Genomic DNA, 25,975 nt, shown 5'->3' with positions numbered 1-25,975 from the left:
AAGCATCCTACAGACATGGGACAGGTCCAGCAAAGGAAGTGTGTGTGGTCCAGATGTCAGTGGTGCTGGTGGATCCGAGGAACACAGGCAAGAGCAGAAGAGAAGAACTTGGGTACCCAACTCAGCTGGTGTCGCAGTGGTATCCTCTAGGGACCATAGGAGGAATGGTGGCCGGGCTGAGACTCTGCTATTGCATTCCTGGGTAGGCAACTTTGGAGGTGGTAGAATAAGAAGGAGCCTTTCTGTAGACCATGGGTGTCCTGAGGTGAGGTCCCACCACGAGAAGCGCTCAGCATGACCAAAGTCAAGGAGAGCTATGAAGCATAGAGATGCGCGGGATGAGGTGAGTTAGGTGAGAGGAAAGGGGGAACTTGGAGAAGGATGAGCCTGGACCTGGGAACTGAGAACTTGGCTGGGAAAAGCAGATAGGAAATGGTCTGCTTCATCCCTGAGAGGTCCCGGCCTCTGCTGAGAGCTTCTTGGGTGGCACGATGGTTCATCTTCGGTGTCATCCTGATTGGGTTTAGAGTCACCTACAAGGCATATTTTTGCATGTGTCTGTGAGAGAATTTCCAGGGATGTTTAATGAGGGAGGAAGATTGACCGTGAAGGGGGCGACAGCATCCCATGGGCTGGGAGTCCATATGAGAGGCAGAACTCCCATTTCTCTATTTCTAGATCCTTCCAAAGGTGAGCAAGTGGCCTCACCTTCCTGCCATGAGAGCTGGGGCCACACTCCCGCTTCCGTGCTTTCCCTCACCATGACTGACTGTATCTCTGCCAACCATGAGCTAAAGCAAGTCTTTCTTCCCTCGAGGGGCTTCTTATGCAGTGTTTGGTCACTGTGATGAGAAAAGTAACAAATACAAGGGAGTTTCCCAGCTCAGCTTAGGCAGGTCCAGGTGCTGGGATAGGTGAATTCCAAGTAGGAGCTTTGTTGGCTAGTGCTAGGCAGAACTAGCACACCCGAGAAGACTGGCTACTCACTGCCCTCCTTGTGTCATGACAGGGAACAGTAGAGCTCATGCATCTTGAAGCCCGTCCCCAGTGAAAAGTGAGACTGTAGCCCAGGAAAGCCAGCCTGGGTACCATGGATGGGGAAACCTGGCAAACTGCTCACCCTCCCTAAGCTTTGGCTTCTTTGTGCAAAGGTGCACGCTGTGCTAGGTGACTTTAAACCTTGCCTGGTTTCCACACTGATTTTGTCATTCATCTGTCACCACTGCAGTGGTGCCTGTATTGCTATGATGGTGATGTTCAGAACCTTCCAGTCACCCAGAAGGCCTTCCCAGACAAAGCCCTGGCCTGCCTCCCCAGCAGGCCTCCTGTGTGTCCTCTTCCTCTGGCCCGTTTCAGCCTCCCAGAGCCTCTCTCACCACCTGGTCCTCTTTCCTTTGTTGGTTCCGACCTTACCTCTGTCCATGGCTGATGTTGTGTCTCCTCAGCTTTCATTTCTAATGAAAACCAAACCAAACCCTGAGCCCACTCAGAATGGGGAGGCTGTTCAGATTGTTTCTAGATTTGTCTAACCTGGCCCAGTAACTGCCATTTCCTACACGCCCCTTGAGGACAGGGCCATGTCTGCTCTGACCCGTTGTGTCCTCAGTGCCTTCCACAGGGTTTGATACAGCCACTGGATAGATGTGGCGTGGTTGCAATGACCTCCTGCACGTGGAGGGTTGGGAGGGAACGTGGTGCAGGATGGGGTTCAAGATGGAGGCACGGGGATTGGTGCGATAGCCTCATGGCCCCTGCTGAGGAGACAGTGTGGAGAGAAAATGGGTTTCATAGGCTGCTGATGACAAGGGACCTCCAACTTGTATGTAATTTTGGCTTAGGGCAGTGGCAGGCTGTCTGGGGTTCTGGGTCTGATGGCACTGATACCAGAAGCCAGAAGAGCTAAGTCCAGCAATTCACACATTGTGTGTCCAAAGGAAGCCACTTGAGGTCCCCCCTACCCCCACCCCGCTGCTGCCTCTATGCCTTTGGCCAAGAAGAGTCTGTTCCCTGAACACATCACAGCCATCCCTTTCCCCTCTGCCTTGACTCCAAGGCTCCTCACCAGAGAGTGCAGGCCAAGCCCCCACGCAATGCCATCCATTCTGTGTGCCCTCCCACACCCCCTTGGAATCATTCTTGGCTCTGAGCAACCAGCATGTGGCATGTGACTTCATCAGATGTCAGTCACACTGAAATGCTGACATGTGGGTGTCCTTGGCAGAAGGGCAAGTCCTCCGAGGCCCAAGGTTTGAGGCTCACAAGTTCCTGGAAAGCAATGGACCTCACAGACTTGAGATCAAATGTTACTAGTTCTTAGCCAGTGTCTACCAGTATCTACCTGTGATGAAGAGACAGACAGGTGGGTGGTGGATGGATAAAGGTGGAGTTCAGCTTCCTTCTTTCTAGAGCTGGGATAACTACATCTGTGTCATACGGAGATTATAAGGCTTGCAGACGTGGTGTAAACCAGAATACGAAAAAGTTATTATTTTTATCCTGCATCTGTGTTTCTGCCCTTGTGACACCCCTCCTAACTCTGCCTGCTGAGATACACCAAATGTCACACACCATCATCCAAATCCTTGGTCATTTGCTGATGGTGTGTCATTTATTGCGTGTCTGGCCCTGGGACACACTGCCACTTTATTTTATTTTCTCTGTATTTTTGCACATAGGAGGGACGTTCTTAAGACCCAGGAAGGAAGAGAAGGTAAAAGAAACAGAGAGGGGGCACATCCTAAACAACCAACAATAACAACAACAAAAACCCTGATGAACTGGGTGATATAACACAATGTGGTTCTGGACAGTCCAGCTTGGCTTCCATCTTTCCCTGTCCAGGGACTGGTCAGCTGGGGAACCCTGGGCACAGGGGGGAAAGCTAGGTAGATCTGGGAAGGAAGAGTCAGGGGGTAGTTGCATTAAAACTCTTAAGAGTTCATCAGCCTGGTAGCTTACATACCCCTGTGGGATTTGAATGAAGCTCTGGACCAGAGGGAAATCGCACCTGTGTGAATCATTAGGACTTTGTTTGCCTGTGGCTTGTCCTTCACTCATTTGCGGCATTTTTGCTCAGTTTGTGACATTGCATAAACCCCTTCATGTTGGAAATGCAGTGGGAGCTGAGTGGTAAATGGGCAGGGCGTGGGGGCAGGGCGTGGGGGTGGGGTGAAGAAGAGACCCAGCATAACGACTAGAGGTCATGGCAGACATGTGGAGCGGAGGGAATGTGATTAGTGTAGCCCTGCTTCCCCTATAGAAGCCTCCTGGGACAGTGTGGACCACTCTGGGGGCTGATAGAAAATGATACAATGTTGAAAGGGCCGCACTCAGCCTGTGCAACCAAGCAAGCCCAGAGACCAAGCGATGTGCTTGCTCCTCGGCAGCCTTTCGGATGCCTGGCTCACCATGAACCTAAATGGTACCCACAGACTTCTGAAAGAAGCCAAGGATGGCTTTCCAGGTTCAAGCCTCATCAGAGGCAGTTCTACATCAAACAGAGTGGAGGCTGCAAGTGCCTGGAGCAGCTGCCTGGAGCACCCAGGGAATAGCGGTGGAGACCAGTGATGGGGTGTGGGAGCGGGTGGGGCGGTGTTCCATGCTTCAGTAGATTTTCCAGGCATGAAACGTTATCTGCAAGAAGCCAAAAGAGCATGCCCGACTTTAAAGCGTCAAAGGATTGATTCACACTTCTGTTCTCTAGAACAGGCCTGTCCTGGGGGACTTGGACTGATGGGCAAAGTGCCAGCTGGTAGCTTCCTGAGTAGAACCCCAGTGGGCGTGGGCTGCCTTTCTGCCTGTGCAGAAGTCCTTTCTTCTTTGAGTGCATTGTGACGCTATTTTCTCCTAATTGAAACATTCCCTCCTGGAGGGAGGAGGCTGGCTCAGTAGGCTCAGAAGACCAGGGCTCTGAAGGTCCCTCTCCATGGCCACCTGGGAGGTAATCAATTGCTAGGGAGAGGAAACTCTTTGGTGGAGCTGCCTGCGAGCTGCTCAGGGAACTTCAGGGATGCCTCTTTCAAGTCGTCACAGGCGAGCGATCAGGCAGGCTTCCTGGGGATGCAGCCGCCGTGAATCGCTCATCTGAAATCTGTTGCTTTCACTGGTTTTACTAGGGAAGACTGGGGTGGGATCCCCTCCTCTTTTTGGTCTGCAGTCATTGGTCTATCTGGAGTGAAAGACACGTGTTCGCATCTCCTCAGCAAAAGTCATACGCCATGATCTCCCAGCATCAGATCTTACAACATGATCACCAGTGAAACAGGACTAACACAGCCTCAGATGAGTTGAGGAGGAGTTGGCTGCACGGTCCCTGGAGTCAGTGATAAGACATGCAACAGAGCTGGGCATGGTGGCGCATGCCTTTAATCCCAGCACTCGGGAGGCAGAGGCAGGCAGATCGCTGTGAGTTCGAGGCCAGCCTGATCTACAAAGGGAGTCTAGGACAGCCAAGGCTACACAGAGAAACCCTGTCTCAAAAAACCAACCAACCAACCAACCAACCAACCAACCAAAAGACATGCAAGCAAGGGTAAGCGGATTCACAGGGGGCTGCCTTTGGGAAGAACTGCAGGGTGGCAGTCTTCCTCTACATACTTTACTACATGCTTACTTTATGAAAGAGGTCTGTCATATGAGTATGGGGGATCTCCTCCCCCACAAAAAGCTGGTAAACTGACAGATTACATCGCTGTCTCTTATAATACGCAATCATAAGCCGGCCATGGTGGCAGTTTTGTAGCCTTTGTGTAGGCAATAATACACGCAAGCAAGGCTGAGCTGTCAAGAAAGAACTTGCAGTGACAATTACAAAAATTACCGTTAGAAAAAGACACACACATGCTGCCTCGCCTCTGATTTGGTTAGGAAGAGAGAGCACAAGATGGAGGTGTGGGCTTGCTGTTTCTTACAGCTGACAAGAGGCAGAGAAACGAGGATACAGATGAGAGCTGCACTAAACAGCCCTTCCTGGATCCAAGGACTTGGGAGAATTTGGCAGCGAGGAGGGAGAGAGTGAGACAGGAGTCTGCCTTCAGTATAGATGGAGCATGCACACGGAGGCCTGAATAATGGCCCAGTACAGGGCTCTATGATAGTCAGAGGTGTTCTGTACCTGAGCGGCTCCACCCCTAACTGGGGAGCTGTTTTCCTTAAGAGTGTGGCCCCTGGTAGACTAAGTACTCTCTGGTGGGTGGCCCCATAGCCAGGAGTATATGGGTAGCAGAAACTGGACTCAATGAGTTATTATTATTTTTTTTTAAGGACACAAATTTTGGGGTTTAGGGACATGGGGTGAATCTGGGGAGGAGTTAGGGAGAGGAATTGTGGGTGAATATGATCAAAGTGAACTGTATGCATTTCCTCAAGAATTAATAAAAAATTATCTACTAAAGGAGGGAGTAAGAGATGGGCAAGTGCGAGGGCGTCTAGAACCCAGCACACACTCAAGGGCAAATGTGCAAGGATTCGTGCCCCACGGAAGTTCCCAGCAGAAAAAGTTATCAGGAAGCCAGACAAATGAGGCGCTCGGGGTATCTGGGTCGGGCTTTAAGGCCTGAGCGGCAGTTCACCGAAGGAGCGGGAGAGGGTGGCATATCTGAAACGTGTTCATTATTCCCTCAGAGTGTGACGTGTGCATTTGTCTCCTAAAGGACAGAACAGCGAGGATGGAGCCTGTTCGCCCAAGCCCCGTAGCCCTTTCCAGAGCAAGGTATGGCTGTAGACAAACAGCAGCTGCGGCATCAGATCAGACCAGACCCTGAGGAGACGGCTCCAGTGGTGGGCGCAGCAGGTGCAAGAGTGGCTCGTTTCTCCCTATAGCCAGGCCAGGCCGGAGAGTGTGAGCTGGGCCTCCCCAGCCTGCACAGCAGCCACACAGCGTCATCCCTGGGTGAGGAGGCCAGATGGCTCCTGGATAATAAACTGCGGATTATAGGGGCTAATTGGACCAGTGTCCTCCATCCACACCACTGTGCCCAGCACTGCTCTTCTGACAGACCAATTGGTGAAGGTCATGTGACCTTTTGATGCTGGGCTGAACTCTGCTAGTTTTACTTTCTATTTCCATTAGCTGCCGGAATCCCAGGACACTTGCTTGGAGTGCGTGGGGGGTGGGCCTTCGGCGATCCAGCCCCGCCCTCTAGAAAAAGGTTCTGTCATATAATGCTAACCCTGGAGTGGTTTAAAGATTTGGAAAGGCAGTTAGAGATCTTAAACATAGAAGGCATCCTGCCTGGGTGGGAAAAGGCGCTCCTATAAGACCTAAGGCTACCAGATGAGTGCAGGAAGGCTTTCCAGGGATAGTGGCGATTGAACACTGGCCGGGAGTGCTGTGTTATTGCTCATGTTTCTCCTTCCTTCAGGTAAAAACTACATTCTGCAGCCTGCCCTGCAGCCAGGCAGGGCCAAGTGGCTGAGGGATGCCCGTACTCCAATCATCTACTTCCGTGGAGGCTCAAAGGACTCAGGAGAAAGAAGAAACTTGCGAGGCACTGGTCTTTGTCCTGAACAGCTCTGTAACGGAATAAGAACTCAGGGGAAATCAAGCCATGGAGCACTGAAGATATTTGCTACAGCAGATGCCCCCCTCCCTGTCTAGTCTGGCCCTGAAGGGCAAGGGTCCCAGGTTCAGGAAACAGGAGAGAGCCTTCTGGAAGAAAGGGCATCTTGCACAAATGGAGGGACTAGGCCACGAGCGTGCAATCCATCTACACTTTATAGAGGGGTCAGTGAGAGATGAGCCGGACAGTGGATGGCTGAGGTTGGTTCAGAGGCCTTGAAAGCCGCCCTGGGATGACAGGGGCCTGCTTGGGGATTTATGCCAAGGACCGACACATCAGATCTCTGTACTCGAAGGATTATTTTAGAACATTCCTCAAGACCTCCCCAAGGAGTTACAGTCCTGAGCTGTGCTCACAGAGCACATGATGAGTCACAGACACATAGACCCCGTGTGACACGCTCATCCCCTCATTCGTTCCTGGGTCAATTTTTAATTCTTTAATCATGAATTCTCTGTCTTCCCTGCACCAGAACACAAGATTCTCAAGAGCATCAAACTTGCCTGTTGCTGCGCTTGGCACAGGGTCTGTTCCATCTGTAACTTAGGTTGAAATGTAGTGTCCATCCTGAGGTATTGAAGGCTGGACCAGGCAGGACCTCTAAGAGGGGGTTAGGACTCTGCGTTCATAAATAAATAAATTAATTATTTTTGAGACAGGGATTCTCTGTGTAGCCTTGGCTGTCCTGGACTCACTTTGTAGACCAGGCTGGCCTCGAACTCACAGCAATCCACCTGCCTCTGCCTCCCAAGTGCTGGGATTAAAAGTGTGTGCCACCACGTCTGGCAAATTAATTAATCTTGCTACGCAGTTAGTGGAGCAGGGCTGTGCTGAGAGTGTCTGTTCTCAAAGCTATCTTAGCTTGGTCTTCTGCCTTGCACCACCTTGAGACTCTGCTAGGAAGGCCAGCATCGGATGGGTCCTTTGACCTTGGGCCGTAGCTATGAGAACACACAAACCTGTTTCTTATAGTTTACCAGGCCTTCATACTATGATATTAACAAGAGAAAACAAAGCAAACTAAGACATCTAGTTTCAGCTGGCTGAGCACGTAGCACCTAGTTAATTGGTACTTAGTATGTCTTTTGATGACCGGGCAATTAATGGCTCTGAGAAGTCCTGTAGTAAAGAGATTGTATTATTGTGTGTTTGAAGAAACTATTTCTCTCTCCCTAGACTTTGTCAATGCTTCTGTGGTAGTTAGTGGCCAGTAGTGTGGCTCTCTGCTCACCATGCCTTCTAGCTCCAAGGACCACTGGAGGCCATGAGCCATCCCAAGGGAGAGGCTGAGAAGGACCCACTGTGACACAAGGAAGTCACTGGCCACAGCAGCTGGAGCTGAGTGTTGAGACTGAAGCCTTTGTTGCCTGAAGCTCTCAGGGGCATGAGCCTCTGCCTCCTGCCGGCCTGGCTCCATGCCAGCTACATGGCCAGCTTTCTGCACGTGGCAAAGGAGGGTGGATGCTAAGCTTGGAGGATTAATGCCAGCCTCTTACAGAACCCAGCTCCCATGTCAAATTCTCTTCAGCTGGGCACTAGCCCAGGCAAATGAGGTAATGAAACCCAAGTCTCATTAGGGGCAGCAGCAAGGCCCAGACAGCAGAGCCCTGATGGGGAGAGGGCTGGGGAGACCACAGCTCCTCAGGACGCAGGGCTGAACCTGGCTTTCTGTGTTCTAGAGCCAGTAGTTGCGGGGCATGTCACATCTTCCTGGATGGGGAGCCATGGGGCCTTTGCAGATCAACTCTAATTTTTTAATTATAATTTCTGTTGTTTATTTTTGAGATTGAAGTTTTGGAGCTCAACTCTTACCATTACTGCTATTGCACTCACTGGCTAAGCGGTGACTGTGTGCAAGACACTGGCTCACTGGCTGAGAGCTCTTTATAGTCCTGTAGGGTATGACTCTTGTTATGTGTTTTACAGCAGGCCAGACACAGGCCAGAGAAAAGAGGGGTGATTTCCCTGAGATTGTGGGCTGAGTGTGCATGGTCATGCTAAGACCGTAGACTTTGGGGTCCGTGTCCTGGAAGCCCAGCTCCCTTCAGTTTCCATTTACTATAGCTATGCTGAGGCTCCCCCCTCTACTCAAAGGGCCCCTGAAGCACTGGTGACTCTCAAGATGTCCCAAGGGAAGATCTATCCCAGAGCCCAGAGAAGTGTCTTGCTCTGTGACTCAAAGCAACTGTTTAAGAGAAAGCAGGACTAGCTGGGTCCCGGGTCCCGTGGCACACTCCTTTAATCCCAGCCCTTGGGAGGCAGAGGCAGATGGATCTCTGTGAGTTCGAGGCCAGCCTGGCCTATAAAGAGTCCAGGACAGATAGGGATGCACAGAGAAACTGTGTCTCTAAAAACCAGAGAGGGGGGCAGGGAGAGAGGGAGGGAAGGAGAGAGAGGGGGGGGAGAGGGAGGGAGGAGAGAGGCAGTGTGGGGGTGGGACTTAGTGTCATGCTATTCTCTGCCCATCTACCAGGGTTTTCTTACCTTTCTCCTCCTAGTAACACTGTTCTTAGCCAAAGGCTGGCCCAGCTCTGGCCACTGAATTCCAAGCTGAGAGATAAGGTCTCTATCCAGTCATGGTGGGGAAACCAGAGGAGGCACGGCTCCTTGTGCCCAATCTGGCATGTTCTGTATAAGATCACTGTGGACTACATTTACAGCCGGCCTATAGATCCACCCATATCCTTTTGCCCTGATCTTCTCGCTCTCAAGCCCCTTTCCCCTGGGGATTTGTGCTCATAACAGTGACTTCTTCCCCTGGTGGCTGCTCAGTAAGGACATGCAGGAGAAGGCCACCATTTGGGGACTATGCTGTGCCACAACCTGGTCGTCGGCTGCATTGAGACAGATGAGCCGTGCTCCCTTTTGTTAGGGTAAGTGGGTGTTGGTCCTGTTTTCCATTCACTCAAGTGTAGGGGTAGCCTGGCTTTCTGTTCTGGAGCCCTGCCCTCTCATAGCAGGGCTCAGTCAGCATCTGTAGATAAGTGCCCTGCAGCCAGCCAATCATGGCACAGTACTTTCACAGATGCCCTCTTGGGTCCTAGGAGAGGACTTCCTATTTACCACATGGGGAAACTGAGGCTCAGAAGCTTGCTTAAGGTCATGTTATATATCACAGAGTGACCCCAGCCTATACTCAAAGCTCACACCCATCCCTTAGCATGGCCAGAAGTGGATGTGAGCACTGCAAGCCAGCATGCTGCTGAGGGGTCCCACCCTGTGCCCTGCTGCCTATGTCCTGCTCTTGGGAGCCCATGGAGAACTAATGCCAGTGATAGATCAACCTAGGCTATCAACAGCACTGCGGTCTGTACAACTCCCAGAGCCCCTCTGATACATCCACCTTCCGTTCATCAGCCTCCTTCTTGCCTCTTCATTTTCACTCACATCTGTACTGGTAGGCCCCAAAGTCACCCTCACACCCTGACTCCATCTGGACTCTCTCCCACGGATTTGGCATATAGATTTATATGCATATAGATATATGACTATAAATCTAAGTCTATAGCTATTCTGGAAAGAAACCCAGAACTGCTTTCTTGTCCCCTGCTCTTGGGATCTGATTGCCATTGCAACGCCGACATGTTCCAAACAGGACATTCAGGCTCACCACAGTTTTCTGGCCTGTCTCGCTCCACCAGTAATCCAAAAGTCTGGGCGTGCTCTCGAGGCCTCTGTTTGTGTTCTCCTCTTTGTCCACTGACTAGCAAGTCTTGCTGGCTCTATCTCTGGGTCTATTCCAGACCCGTCTGCTTCTCTCTATAAGTACTTTGCTTGACCTTATGTACACCTCTCTCCTTTCCCACAGCTTGCTTTCCCTGCAGCTTGCTTGTTCACTCACGACCCTTGTAATTCAGTCACCATGGCACTCCTTTAAAAAAAAACAAAACAAAACATCTCATTTCCTTCAGGTCAATTAAATGGTTAAACTCAAACTTTTATTTGAGACAGTCTCATGTAGCTCAAACTGGCCTTGAACTCTCTATGGAGTCGGGGATGCCTCCAAACTTTGGCCTCCACTTTCTCGGTGCTGGGACTGCACTCAAGAGCCTCTGTGCCTGCTTATTTGGCACCGAGGCTCAAATCAGGCCATCGTGAATGCTCTACCAGCTGAACTATGCGACATGCTCTAGATTCTTCGTCATGACCTAAATCTGCTCACTGCTTACCTCTGGCTTTGTTGATCCCACCCTGGCCACTCCTGTCATGGCTGGGCCCCTCAAGAACAGTAAGATCATTTGCACCGTGGGCCTTGGCACTGGCTAGTCCTCCTGCTTAGCAGCTGTTCCTATCCACAAAGCTGGCTCTGCCCTGGCACTTAGGTCTCTGCTAAATGTCAACCCCTAAGACAGGCCTTCCCCAGCCACCCAATTTAAAGCAGATACGGAACACTTGCTTCTATTTTCATTCTCCACGGAGTACACACCGCTGAGAACTTATAGCTGGTGATGAGGCTTCCCTTGCTTGTTTGTCCTCTCTCTTTCCTTTCTCTCTCTCTCTCTCTCTCTCTCTCTCTCTCTCTCTCTCTCTCTCTCCTATAGTGTGTAAGACTCACGAGATCAACGATTGTGTTCATTTTGTTTAACCACCGTGTTCCTAGTGCCTAGAAACTGACTGGGCATAATGTAGATATTCAATAAATATTTATCAAATAAATGAATAAACATAGGTTCCCACCCAGTTCCAGCAGTATAAATATATTTATAATATTTAATAATTGATTGTGTTAGTCTGTGTAAAAGTTTGTGGAGCCTCAGGATGTGGCTTGGAATAGAGAGTGCTTGGAAAGCTCAGTGCTTCTATTTTGGAGTCTTTCAGTGTGGTCTGACTGTGCGAGGCATCGTAGGCCTTGCTCAAAAGCACAGTGAATTCAAAGAAGAGACCCCACCTCTCTCACCCTCCACGGTCCCTAGGTTGTACTGAGTTCCATAGACGTCCGCCGGGAGAATGGACAGATGGTCATCTCCTGAGGGAAAGAAGGAAGCCGAGAGGAGGGGTTCATGCTACCTGCAGCTGCTACCCTCTGGGTGGACTGCCTCCAAGCTCCTTTTAGGTCTTCCTGGCACAGGGGAAGGACAAAGCAAGGTCACCAGCTGCCTCCCATCTTGGCATTGGCTGGAGGACTGTGTAATGTGTGGTTCTAAGGGGCAGTGTGGCAGAGGGAAGGTTAGGCAGAGGCTCACTGTGCTGTACATCACTGTGTGACCCTGGGCTGGTGCTCAGTTTCTCTCTCTCTCTCTCTGAGTCTCCTTTCTTTATCTGTGAAATGCGGAGAATCACAGCACACAGACACCCACAGGAGTCCTGCGGTGCTTTAACAAGAAAAACGTACGAAAAACTTTTTTGTAGGCGCTGGGAATGTGGCTCAGATGGAAAGTGTTTCCTGCTTATGTAAGCACAAGGGGCTGTGTTTGGATTGCCAGCACCACACCCCTCACTCTGTGAAAAGCAAGAATTGAAAGACATATCTGTAACTCCATGTTGAGGGGCACGGGAGTAGGGAAGATGGCAAGGGTGACTCCCTAGGACTCACTGAGCATCTAGCCTGGACAAGTAAATGAGCTTTGGATTCAAAGAGAGGCGTTACCTCACACAGTAAGGTGGAGTGTGAAAGAGGGAGACACCTGACATTGACTTTGGCCTCCACATGCACCTATACATATGCATATACATACCCCATATATGCATGTACACATACCCACACAAACATGTACATGCCTCTCTCTCCCTCTCTCCCTCTCCCCTTCTCTCCCCCTGTCTCTCTCTCACACACAGAAACTTCTGTATGGTATAGTATACATAGTAATTGCTCAATAAATGTTGGTCATTTTATGATCATTAATAGTTTTGGTCTTGAATTTGGATCTGGTCACCTGGGTTCTTTGCCTAGGAATTTTTTTTTCTCTCCCTCTGCTTTGTTGCCACAGGCAAGTCATCTGGAGCCTTCCCCTTCCTCGCTTTTCTGCAACCAGGATAATGATAGCTCCCCTTCCTTCTAGCACCGCTGTGTGGATTAATTAGTGTTAATTAATGGGCTTTGAAAATGAAAAGCACCTAGGTAAGTGCTGATCATGATTATTAATGGGAACCATAAGCACGGAGAGGATGCTGAACAGGGTCCTAAAATTATACAGATTAAAGAACAATGACAGAAAGGAAGGAACATGGCTATTACGATCCGAGGCTGGGGCCCAGGTCTGCCAGCCTGCCAAGGTGCTTGAACCAGAATAAAAACCCTCACAGCCATTCTCATGCGAAAGCAACTTGGTGTGCCAACGAGATGAAAAACCTGCGTTGAACATCCTCAGCAGGAAGGAACCAGCCCAGGTCACCAAGCCCCAGAGCTCCTCCTTTGAGGAGGATTGTAGCTGAGAGAGTCCTTTCCCCCTTTGAGAAAAAAAAAACCTGCTGGGTCTCTGCACTTTGGGACCAGAAGCCCCCTCCCCTGCCACCCCAACAGCGAGACAAGTGTATCAGCTGCCTGCAGGATATCACCTGCTCGCTAGGAACGTGGTTGTAAAGTAAATACTGCGCATGCAGATCCTATATAGATATGTTGTCTCTTTTCTTGGAGAGAGTTAGATTTGTTGAAGTATAATTTGCCGGTTTCAGTGAACAATTCTGGAAGTTCCGGCATACATATACAGCTGGGTAACCGCCACCACAATCAAAGGACAAACAATTCTATCACCTGCCAGATCCCCTTCCTGTCCCTTTGTCTGTCCTTCTCCGCAGCCACGGCTTCTGGCAACCACCCATCAATTTTCCGTCTGTACAATTTTGCTTTTTCTAGAACATCATATAAATGCAATTATACAGCAGGTAGCCTTTTGAGACCAGCTTCTTTCACTCAGTATAATGCGTTTAAGCAGAATGCATGAGATGAATGCAGGTTAGATCCATGCAGCAAAACCTGCGTGCGTATATTATCTCCCCAGTTTCCAGACACTTGCGAATTAGCTGCTACTATTCTTCCCATTTCACAAATGAAGTAAGTGAGGCATAGAGTGTTAGACAACCATCTCGAAGTCACACAACTAGTGAGGTGTGACACCAGGATTTAAAACGACCCCAAAGCTCGCAGGCTGGCTCTGACGAGGCATCCGAGTCAGCACACTTAGGTTCAGTATTCGTGTTGACTCTACCATGGCTTCTAGAAATGCCTTTGTTTTTTGAACCCACTCTGGCTTTACAGGATTCACTTCTTATATTTGACTTAGAGTCCCATGCTTGGTTCCCAGCTTGCAGTCTGCCTTAAGGAGCACACAGCTTTCTCACAGAGGCAGAAACCCCCGCTGTGCTCGGGGCTCAGGTCTGGAAGCAAGTATGAGGCAATGTACTGTCAGGAGTGGGATGAGTTCCTGGGAAGGAGGTGCAGAGAGACATCATGTCCCCCCTCTTTTTTGGGGGGTGAAAATCACAGCCCATTTTCTCTCAGATTCAGTGCTTAATTTGATTTCTGCTGCTTTGTTGACTCCAAATCCATTTACAAGTCCAATGGGAGTGGGGAGTGCAGTGTGGTTTGAAACCACAAAACCATGCTCCCTTTCTTGGGAGAAGTGCTGAGTTGGAGCTATAGAAGGCAGCCTTGGCTACAGACTCAGCAATTAGCATGCCAGCAAAAGCATTGGCCTCGCACAGCATCCCTGATGACTGTAGCTGGCGGAGAGAGGGAGGAGCCAGCTCCTCCAGCCCACGTGACCCTCTTCCCCCACTGTTGCCCTACTATCATATCAATAATTATTAAGATGTGCATGCAAGTGCATTGACCTACTTGGAGGTTTCATAAATATAAATAAATTAAGTTGGTCCTGCCTAAGGATGCCTGGGCAGATAGATGGGGAGGAAAAGGGAGTTGCTCATGCTTGGACGGACAGTGAGGGGGACCCTCTGGCATGCCGAGTCACAGCAGGGAGTACATGACTAGAAGGGAGAAGAGAAGTCTCCAGATCCTTGTACCAAGGCAGGAGCCCTGGCCCTCTAGGGTCTTAGTAGGGTATGGTGGCTGTTAGCCTAGGAAACCAGAGCTGGAGAGCCCTAGCTGCCGGGAGCCTGGTCCTGTCCTGGGATGCTGTGCAGCAATTTCAAAGGATGAAGATAGAAAGTGAAGGGACATAGATGGCAGCTCTACAGGACTTGCTGTTACTGATGACAAAGAGCGAAAGAATGCACCCTGCCCTGGGGTGGGGGTAGGGGTGAGGAGTGGGGGGTGTGGGCTCAAAGTGCTCCCAAACTGGGATCTCATTTTGAATTCTCCACAACGTGCATAGGTGACAACTTGAGATGCTTTTCTTCTTTCCTATCAAGGGTGGCTAGCTGGCCAATGGCCACATGTTTCTCTGTGCCACACTGGGACTGTTCTTTTGCATCCGCAAGGACATCACTGTTAACATTAATATAATATGCCCATATGCCCACTCTTGTGAGATGAGGACACTGAGGGAGACGAAAGATCTAATCTGGATCATTCGGAAGTCAACTGGTTTCCAGCCCACTAAGCCACAGCCCGTCATGCAGCTTTGTGGGAGTCTAGGTGGTGTGGAACCCTTACTGTTACCTTTTCTTCGTACCGCAGTGCATCTTTCTTCATGAGGCTTTCTGCCATGGACTCTCCTTTTTTCCCCCTACCCGCCTGGCCACCCCCCCCCCCCCATGCCTCTCTGTCAGGCGTGTTTTAGACATTGAATGGACATTACTTAAGATCCTTGCTGCCTGCTTTTTAATTAATTAATTAATTAATTTATTTTTATTTGCTATGAGCACTATCCCAAATCCAAGCCCAATGGGTCTCCTACCTCCATCTTGTCAGATGAGAAATCCCCTGCCAGCTCCAGTGTGAATCCTGTCAGCTTTGAAGGCTCAGTGGAAGCCCCACCTCCTTGGGGACGAACTGCTCCTGTCACCCTGACCCATGTGCCATCTTTCCCAACCCATGGCCATTAAATTCCCTCTTGCATGTGCACACCTGTCCTCCAGCCATTAGACCAAGAGCCTTCTGGGTGCACCTGATGCGTACACAGGCCAGCAGACAGCCGTTTCTGATCCTGACCTACCTTGTCACCTGGACCATTGTCCTGCCTTCTCTTCATCTTCATACACAAAATGAGCAGTGGGGTGTGTGTGTGTGTGTGTGTGTGTGTGCGTGTGCGTGTGCGTGTGCGTGTGTGTGTGTGTGTGTGTGTGTGTGTGTGTGTCCCAGAGATCTGGGACGTCCAGTCCTTTCCAATACCGACCCTCTCTGTCATTATGAATCCCGTCTAGCAGTGGTGAAAAATGTAAAACCTGTGATAATAGTTTGGTGTTGGCCCTCTCCAGGAATCTGCATTTTAATAGGTATAAAGCTTTTAGACAAAGGATAGGCGCTCTGACATTTTGGGGGCTTTGGAGAACTTCCCTAAATCCATGAACATCCCTACAGGGTGCATCTCCTTATGGCCACAGGCCAAGTGTGCTTCTTCCTGGGGCTTTTCATACTCCCCATCCTTTCCGCCTCCACTTCCCCAAGCAACATTAAGGGATCCTCAGGGGAACTAAGAAAATAGAAACACATTTGAATTCTCCACTTCTGTCCTCTGGCACTCAGGTGACTGATGGGGGCTCGCCTCATCTCTCTCCTCTGACTCGGGGTTCTAGCCCCAAGGGAGGGGGCAGGGACAGTGTCTGTGTTGTTCTCTGAAACCCAGATGCTGGGATTCTTTGTTGGGACCACCACCTGCCTCTTCCCAGACCTCCAGCTTCTCAGGCACTGGAGTCTACCCAAGCCCAGGATGGTTAGGAGGTGTGGCCCAAATCAAAGCCAACCTGCAAGAAAAGCCGTTTGTGTTCATTCCAGATCACATGGGAGCAGCTTTGAGGACTTAATGGGTCATTCATGCTCAGGGCAGACACTGTGCTGATCTTGGTACACCCCGCTTTCCACAAGATGGAGAAGTCTAAACCTGGCTCCCCAGGCAGACGAGGGAGTCAGCATTCGTGTGAGGCTGACTTCTCTGATTTCCATTTCCTCAGCTACCCAAGACCAGGGAGGTGTTGGAATAAAGCTGGGTGGGGTCTCCCCTAAAACTTCTCCCCAAGGCTCCTTCCCACAGCTTTCCTTGTCCCTCACTTTTGGGGTGTTGGGGCAGTGCCTGTGTGACTTTCAGTGACACTCCCACAGTCTAGCGCCCTATTCTCTGTTTCTCACCTTTTGCCTGAGGAGTTTTGCTAGAGGGGAGGGGCCTCAATGGGTTCAATTGAGAGTCAAGGTGCCTTGGGGTGCTCTTTGGATCTAGAATGCTAAAGAGAATTGTCTAGAGAGCCTCTCATTCCCCAGGCTTCGTCTGTCCCTCGGCCTTGTCTAACACCTCTGTCTCTGACATCCTGCCTTCCCTCCCACAAGCATGTTTAGCTGTGGCACTTACAAAGCACTGCACTGTTCTGTGAGATGTCCCTCCCCTCCCTATTTACAGATGGAATCAGTAAGTCTGGGTGTAGTAGCGAGGGAAATGCATGGACAGGGTGTCTGGCAAAACAGCTTGAATCCTGGTTCTGTTCTTTCTCACTGTGTAGCCACAACCAAGCTCTTTCAGCCCTCTCTGGAGATTTAGACCCAGTTTCTGTAGGCAGGAGCCCTGCCCCTCCCTGAGGCTGGGCTCCATCATCACTCTGTATGCTCTGCAGACATGGTCCCAGGAAGGTTCCTGGAGGAGGAGCTATTTCCCCAACCTGGGTTGACTTCTCCAAGGAGTTCAAACTTCTTTTCATAAACTTTTGTAGCTATTTATTGTGTTTAAGCATCTTAGGTTTGGGGAACAAGGATGGGGTCTGGCTTACCTTGCATGGTACCAAGGCCAAGTCGAACTTTTTTTTTTGAAATATTGTGCCTAGGACAGGGTAAGATGTCCTAGGACATGCCATACTGCCCCCCGCCCCAGTATCCCCATTGGACCCTGCTGTCTAGGATAGACACACAGCCAAGTCAGCTCTTCTCTGGCAAGTCCTCGGGGTGGGACCATTGGCTGGCACATGGAGGAGGTTTTTGCCAGGGCTCATTCTTATTGCTGCTGCACTCAGAGTCATGACTTGTTCCTCCTACCCTGTCATGTCTGAGGGCTGTGAACAGGCCCTGAGTACAAGCTCACTGAATTCCTTCCCAGGCATTGTACCATGCTTATGCCCACAATGTAGTTAATGAGGACACCGAGGCCAAGACAAGGCTAGTGAGGTGACCAAGGGAAACCGCTTAGAGGGTAGCAAGGCCAGCGCTTCCGATGCTGCAGTCTTTGTCCTTCCCACGTTTCCTATCATAATGTCCTTGACCCTCGGGGCAAGACAGGTTTGGGGGACATCAGTGTGTGTCATACTATTGCACTTGTCCAGGCTGGGAATGCTAGTATAACCCTCCCCCGCCTCTGACTCCTCCAGGGAACAAAGATCTGTGATGGAAACCATGCAGCATCTCCATGTTGCTTATGTAGCCTGGAGCTTCAAGATGACAAGCCAAAGGGGCAGGGAAGGCTCCTAGCTGTTACTCTTCCAGGAGAAAAGAATGACAAGGGAAAACATGAAGTCAGGCCTGGGCAGAGGGCTCGGTGAGTAAAGTGCTTGCTACACCAGCATGGGGGCCCGAGTTCAAATCTCCAAAACCCATCTAAGGCTGAGCAGGATAGCCCATCCATCTATAATCCTAGTGATGCTACAAGGGGGTGAGTGGAAGAGATAGGCGATCCTTGGAAGCACGTGGCCCAGAATGGCCTAGCATGCCTCAAACAAAATGAAAGGCAAAGTCAGACATGTGAGGGTGTCCTCTGATCTCCACAGGTGCTCTGTGGCACATGAGCCTGCACACACGTACAAACACACACACATACACACAGAGATTAAAAACATGATGCCCCTTTCTTTTAGTGGACAGGTGTAGAGTTCTTTTCTCCTCTCTTCTACACCTCCACTGTTCTTCATCCTTGCCCTGATGTCAGGTGAGCCAAGGACCCATGCTGATGTGGTTCTGGAGGGGAGAGGGGACAGCTGTTCCCACTTCTGACTCGGAGATGGCCAGTTTTTAACACCCCAGACCTGGACTGTATGCTTCTTCTAAGCCCCAGAGCAGCCCATCCACAGCCACTGGTATTCCTTCAGCATTTCAACATGGCTGGTCAGTTTTAAGCATACTAGTGACATTGGTTCCTTTCATTTTATGAATCCCAAAGGGGATGGGTCTGTATCCTCACTGTAGGCTGAGGAAACTGAGGCAGTGAGGTCACACAGCTAGTGGGGGGGCGCGGCGGCGCAGACACCCTAGAAACACGGCCCATGATCTCAGTCATACATGCTTCTTTGACTCATTGTTAGGTACTCTGTGGTAGATGACATCACTGTGTAACCATCTTTCCCTCTCTGGGAAAACTCTTGTCCATTCTGGCCACTTTGAGCTTCCTACCTGGCCTTCCGTAGCTGGCCTAACTGTAGGAATGAGTGAATCCTGGGCAACACAGCTGCAGCATCTAAATAAAGCCACACAGACAAATCTGCCTTCCTCTCGGGCCCTGGGGGTAAGGGATGCCAGGCAATTGTCAGCTTATTGCACACACACACACACACACACACACACACACACACACACACACACACAGGCTCCTGATGGCATCGAGGCAGAGGACGAGCCTTTGCAGCCTACAGCCTCCATGGCTGTGGCTTCCTCTGCTACTGGGGGAGATAGTTCTCCAAAGCATTGTTGTCTGTCATGCACACACTAAACAACTGTGATGCTTGGATCCAAACACAGAGAAAGGAATCCATAGGGGAGTGAGGCAGACTACGTACCAAGCATTGTCTGGAACCCCAGGATCGGCAGCTGAGGCGTGGCCAGCATGATCCAAGGAAAGCCAGAGAGGCATGGGGGCTCCTGCTCCAACCTTTCACTCTGCATGTGCATCTCTCCCCCCCTCCTTTTTCTTCTCCTCCCCACCCACCCCCATCTCCCTCCTTTCTCTGAGGAGCAGCATCAATGTGATGTTTTCAGCGCCTGAGATCAGAGGACCCTGCTGCCATCTGTAGAGAAGAAAATGAGCCTCATCGACCTAAATAAATAAAATAAGCACAAACAGGAGGGGAGCTCCACTACAAAGGGAAACAAGGTCCATCCAACTTGGGGTTCAGAAGCTGTCTAGGTGGCATCAAGAGGCACAGAGGCCTCACCTTGGCTTATCTCAAGCCTTGGATGGGACTAAAGGACAGGTCCAGTTTCCTCGACCTCCACCATCATCAAATGCAAGTCCAGGTCGGGGCTTGTGATGACAGACATCACTGGGTCTTAAAATGCAAGCAACTGGAGCGCTCCGGAGCAAGCGCCTGCCAGATCACTTCCCTCCTTGGTGGTGGCTGCTAGACCAAGTTGGATTAGATGCACAGGGCAGCCATCCTCCTGTCACCCAGCTATTTATTTATGCAAAACAAACACGCTCAAAGTCTTTTATTCTAGGTGAACAAAGCAAATACACTCCACAGGCAGAACACCCCCTCCCACCTCCCCCAACTCAATGTGTTTTCATTAATATAAATTGTTTGCAGTAGGCAAATTAATTCTAGAAATGGTTCTTAGACACGGCAAATCGTTCTTGTAAAGCACGGGACGCACGAGAGCCTGCTGCATTTCCCCTATGCACAAGGGCTTGGGTAAATACACTAATGTTGATCATGATAATCGATGCTTATTACAATGACCAAGCTTAACGGCCTGCAGCACGGCGAGCTGATCGGAGCATTTCAGGCTGTGGATTACAAGCCCCCCTGGCAATGGGAACATGACAAGAAGTGCATGGAGCTTTCAGATGGGAGTGTTCTTCATGGATCTTAAATTTTGCCCCCGTAGGGGCTTTCAGTAAAAGAATACTCTCTTGCCCCTTTGATCTTGACCTCAATGAGGCATGTCCCAGTGGAACATGGGTGAGTTCCCTGCCACATGGGCCTGCCTTGACTTTTCTATGCACAATCTGACTTTTATTTATTTATTTATTTTTTCAAAATTGACTTTGGGCTGGAGAGATAGCTCAGTTGGTACAATGCTTGCTATGCAGGCTGGCGGCATGCAAGTCTAGGTCGGCATGCATCGGTCATCTCAGCACTGGGGAGGTGGGGCAGGTGGATCTGTGAAGGCTCACTGGTCCCTGGTCCAGGGAGTGAGCTGAGAGGGACCTGAGCAAGCCAGGTCTCTAAAAACAAGGTGGATGGCTGTCAAGGGACTGCCACTCAAGGTTGACCTGTGGCCTCCATACACACACACACACACACACACACACACACACACACACACACACAGAGAGAGAGAGAGAGGGGGGGGGACAAAGAGACACCCACACAGACACATAGATAGACAGACAGACAGACAGGCAAACACACACACACACACACACACACACACACACACACACACACACAGGAGAGAGAGAGGGAGAGGGAGAGGGAGAGGGAGAGGGAGAGAGAGAGATTGGCCTCAAATTATAAAAATACTGGTTGGCCCGATCTACAGGAATATTTGTGAAACTAACAAGCAACGATTAAAACACAAGCATGCATATGTATGTAATACTTGTGTACACACCACTCAGAATTCCCTATATTTTTGCCGGACTTGTTTGTTCCTCCTACACTGGCCTCTCTCAAAGCCGTGTCCCTGATGAGAATTAAAGAAGCTGGGACTGGAGCATATCTTTCTTGTTGGGACCTGTCTACGGGAGCTTAAGGACTCCTGACGGTTGGGCTCTGCTGGGACCATAAGTGAGGTGTCCCAGGATCATGGTTAGAAAGGGATTGCGAGCCACAAAAGACCCTACCCTCAAGCTGAGTGTTTCTGATAAGGGACTGGCGTTAATTTCTTAAGTGGTGATGATGGCTATGTAGCCACGTGGGAGAGTAGGTGGATTTCAGTTCACAATGAGTGACGTAGGTGTGAAATCATTAGAGGCCTGGGGTTCACTGCAGCCTCAGGGCTAAGGATGAGGCTGGAGAATGGAGCACTTGCCTAACAGGTGCAAGTCCTTGGCCTGGAGCTCCGGTACTGCAAACAACAAACCCAAAACACTGTGGCATAAAGTAGGGGAGAGACGAAATAAGAGGCGGCAGGTCTTGGTAGCTCTTGAGTCTGGATGACGGCAGCGATAGGTGTGTGAGATCTGGCTCCGAATTCTATTACATACACCTTGATCTTCATTGTAATAATTAGCTAGAAGGATGAAACAAATGCCCTTGGTCCGCTGGGTGTAGGGGAGTGTAAATTAAGACTTGCGAGGAGGTAGCGGGATGTGTGGGGTGATGGGAACTCTTCGGGGGGTTGGCAGGGCTGGCTCCAGCACTTCCAGAACTTAGGAGATACCTAGATTCCCCCGGAATACACCACCGCGGCTTAGCCCGGCTGGATTTCTACCTCAGCCACAGCATCCAGGCCTGAGCACCTGCCTCTGTAATGAGGAGTGATGTATAATTGATGAAAGCGCAATGTGATACAGTCACAGAAACCTTGTCTGCTAGAAGACATCTGTTCAGCACATAGAATCCACTCAGCTACTGTCACAACACATTTACTGTATTGTATCAGAGCCGCGGGAACGTGCGCTCACCACAGGAGCTGCGATCTGTAATATTCAGTGTCTTGGGATGTGGTCAGGCAGGATCTGGTGCCTCTGCCTTAGATATTTACACGTGCAGGCTCCACTCTGAACCGCCTTTGCTCTGCCCGCGTTCCTTCAGAGCCCTCTTCATAAATTATCCTAGCACTCTGATGGGCTTTTAACAGGCTCGGGAGCTAGCATCCAATGTCCTTCCTGAGTTCTGTCACAGAGGACACAGGAGTACCATGCAGTGCAGTGTGGAGCACCTTCTAGAGAGAGGGAGACAGAGCTACAAGGAGGACACATTCCATTTTTCCCAGGACTCTTCACCTCTGGGCAAAGCCAAGGTCCTCACTCCACATGGAAGGCTCTGATCAGATATACCAGACCTTGCGTCTTTGTGCTAAGTGGGTTTCCTTATGCTAGGTGGGAGCCGGGGGGGGGGTGAGGGTGGGGGTGGGTAGGGGGGCGGGCAGGGAGGTAGGGAAAGGAGGACATCTTGAAAAAAAAAAAACGGCAGCAAAGGCCACAGGTGAGAGCCATGCACAGTACTTGATAGGGGAAGCAGGTGGTGGATCCTGGCCTATCAGGACCCCAGCTCAGGGAACACGGGGACCTCAGGAACCTCCTAGGTTAAGCTCGCCAGAACTCTGAGATTCTGTTTATGTCACCCCGCCCCCCCCCCCCCCCCCCCGCCTCTCTGCTAAGTCCTAGCTGGTTGTCCTTCTGCTCCTTAATACAGAGTGGTTACTCCTCGGAGAAGCTATTGGTGTCAGGCATGCTCCTAGCCAGGATAGAGCTGTCACCATGCAGGCCAGCAATGCGCTCAGACATTGCTGCCTCTGATCTGGGGTCTCTTATTGTCCTAGAAGTGTCCCTAGGACTGGCTTTGGAATCTTTTCTCTCTTTAGGAAAATCTGGTGCGAGATTCCAAAGGACCCTGAGATAGAAGTGTGCAGCTTCTCACTGGGGAAAGACCGGATAGGCTTGTTAATGGTCAGTGCCACTCGCTGAATCAAGTTCACTGCTAGGCAGCATTCGGTGTGTTCTGGGCAATGTGCTAAGAGCCTCACACAAGCATACTCTTGCAACCAATCCCGGGGGACATGCTGTCACTAGCCTCCATCTTCAGATAGAAGTACCTGGATGCACGAGGTCTATATGCATCAAGCTCACACAGGTAAGCTGTGGCAGAGACATACTTTGAATCCAAGCAGGGTGGCTCCAAGGCCATGTTCCTAACTGCCCTACTCAACAGGCTCACCTTTGGGCAGCACATTGTTACTTTGTGCAAGTCATTTCCTCCAGGTTCAGTATTCCCCAATGAAGGGGGCTAGTAAGACTTGCTTAGAGGGACTGAGAAGGTGGAATGGATAAGACACAATGAACCCTGGCATAGTCCTTGGTCCTGATGAGGCACTTAAAAGAGGGTATCCGTGGCCCCCGACCAGCAAGCAGAGGACTGCTATAAAGTGGGCTTCCCCATCTGCTGGGTCTACTTGCCTACACAGAGAGGTGCTGGCAATGAGCAATTGCAGCCTAGCTCAGGAGAAGGGCAATGTGGCTGTCATGTAGGGGCAGCCCTGTTTCTCTGTCCCTCTACCCTGCTCAGGCCTCTTGCACATCCTCCCTGAGGCAGTTACCCCATGCAGAGGAGAGACCAGGGAGGAGCAATTCAGCCTTCTTGGGCTCTTTGTGATGCATAAACTTGCATGATCCCCTCGTTGTGAGACTGTAGAGCCAGCATGCATTCTACCTGGGTGCTAGCACCCACAAAATCAGAGCCTGAGGTGTCCCCAGTGGGTGGGGTAGCCTTCCCCACCCTCTCTAACTCCAGTTCCTCTGGCTCCTCTCCCCAGATGGAGTCCCGATGTGAAGGAGGCCAAGGGGAGGTGATGGGCTGGTCTCTTCCCCTTGGCAAAAGCTTCTCCTATTCAGTGATCCCATCATGCCCGGTCCATTGACAGCTTCTGTGATGGGATTTTAGTTCCTCATTGTTACCTTTTGCCATGATGGGGCCCTGCCACAGTTCATACTTGTTCTCTTCCATTCGTCTAATTTTTCATTTCTGTGGTGAGTTTTCTCCTTCCTGATATGAAGATCTCTCTCTCTCTCTCTCTCTCTCTCTCTCTCTCTCTCTCTCTCTCACACACACACACACACACACACACAGACACACACACTTCACTTTGATATCTCCTCAAGACATTTCTTTGAGGAGATGTGGAGGAGGGGAAGCTGTGGGGCACTTTAATGAGGAAGGCTTTCCTCTTGTGAAGTGGGGTGTGTGGGTAGGGGTGGGAACTCATTAGAGTGGGGACGGGGAATGTCAGGGGAGACACTGCTTCCAGAGAGCTTTTTGAAAACCTTTTTTTTCCCTGATTAAAATATGATACATATTCATTGTGAGAATGTGGAACATTTACAGAAGCAGAAACAAGAAAATAAAATAAATAATATTTTGGTGCATTTGATAAATTTCCTTCCAGTGTTTTTTTTTTGGGGGGGGTGTGGGGGGAGAGTGGAGATAAAGGCATTGTATGCAGGCTTAGGTGATTTTCCACGTTTGATTTTAAAATTTTTATTATTAAGCCGTAATTCAAAGCACAGTCTTAGGACTGCATACTACTCTCTGTGAACATAGACTTCACAGGTGTCCTGGGTTCTGAAGGTCAGAGGGCTGGCCCTGCCTAAGAGTTCTCCAGGTGTCTCTTGAGACGGGGCACAAGCCCTCTTCCTGGTGTTTTTTGCTACCTTGCTTTGCAGCTGGGAGAAGCGGCTTCATGTGGGGCCCCATCCCCACCTCCACCCTGGTGTTCCCATCTGCAGATAGATTTTTCCCCCCTAGCTCCACGCATGGTAACAACCAATATACGACTGCTTTCTCCCAACACCGACAGCAGTGGGGCAGAAGAAGGCAGGTTGCCCTAGATTCTGCCCGGGCTTAAAAAGCTTGTACATGGAAGTTACTAAGTAACAAGATGCCAAGTATTCGGCTCTGAGACTGAATCATGTGCCAACAGGGAGCATATTAATAAATTCACTTTTGCTCTGTATTGTCCATGATAAATGACCTCACTCAGCATCAATAACAACAAACGACCCCTGGAAAGAGATACACACACGAGTCCATCGCTCCTGCTCAGAAGGAGTGGGTTGAATTCAATTTCAGGTCTGAAGGCAAATTTTACAGCCCTAAACAAATTATCTTAGAAAGCCACCACCAAGAACACACGTAATAGAAGTAAGAACACAGGGACTGAAGTGAGGGCATGTTTCTCTAGAGTTACAAGGGCTCAAAAGGCACTAGCCTGTGAAGGATTGATTCGCTCGAGCCCCAAGGCTCTGCTTGTAATGGGGTTCCTACCAGGAAACACAACATCCCTAGAATTCAGTTCCTCTCAGTCAGAACAGGTCACTCTTCATAGGAGAAAAACTATCCCTGCGTTGCATGCATTGTTGTGGTGCACACTTTTAATCTCAGCACTTGGAAGGCAGAAGCAGGCAGATCTCTGTGAGTTTGAGGTCAGCCTGGTCTACAAAGCAAATTCTAGACCACCTGGGAGCTGCACTGTGAGACCCTGTCCACTCCCCCTTCCCCCTAAAAATCCCAGCAGGATATGCTAAAGGGATTGAGAAGTCTCCATTGAGTCAGGGAGAAGAGAGCACTCATTATAAAGTCCACTTCTCATGGTCTCCATGTATCTCTATGATTGAGTGAGATGGCTGACTAACCAATACATCCATCAGCCACTGGGCATAGAGCCTGTATCACCATCCCCATAGGAATCTGTAGAACTACAAATTCTAGAAAACACTTCCATGAGGCAT

At 50.2% G+C, this 25,975-nt stretch overlaps 1 protein-coding gene and 1 long non-coding RNA gene across 2 annotated transcripts in view; one reads left to right on the top strand and one right to left on the bottom strand.

Moving 5' to 3' along the window:
* Positions 1–25,975, bottom strand: part of DSCAML1 (DS cell adhesion molecule like 1) — a 314,580-nt gene that overhangs the window by 107,948 nt on the left and 180,657 nt on the right. The window lies entirely within an intron of this gene.
* Positions 4,357–7,084, top strand: LOC311597978. The gene is made up of 3 exons (XR_014779420.1): positions 4,357–4,531; positions 5,652–5,710; positions 6,363–7,084. It is a non-coding gene; the product is annotated as an uncharacterized lncRNA (long non-coding RNA).

Source organism: Acomys minous (assembly GCF_964271855.1).
Source record: "Acomys minous genome assembly, chromosome: 5".
Lineage (NCBI taxonomy): Eukaryota > Metazoa > Chordata > Mammalia > Rodentia > Muridae > Acomys > Acomys minous.
This window is presented reverse-complemented; position numbering and strand designations above follow the sequence as displayed.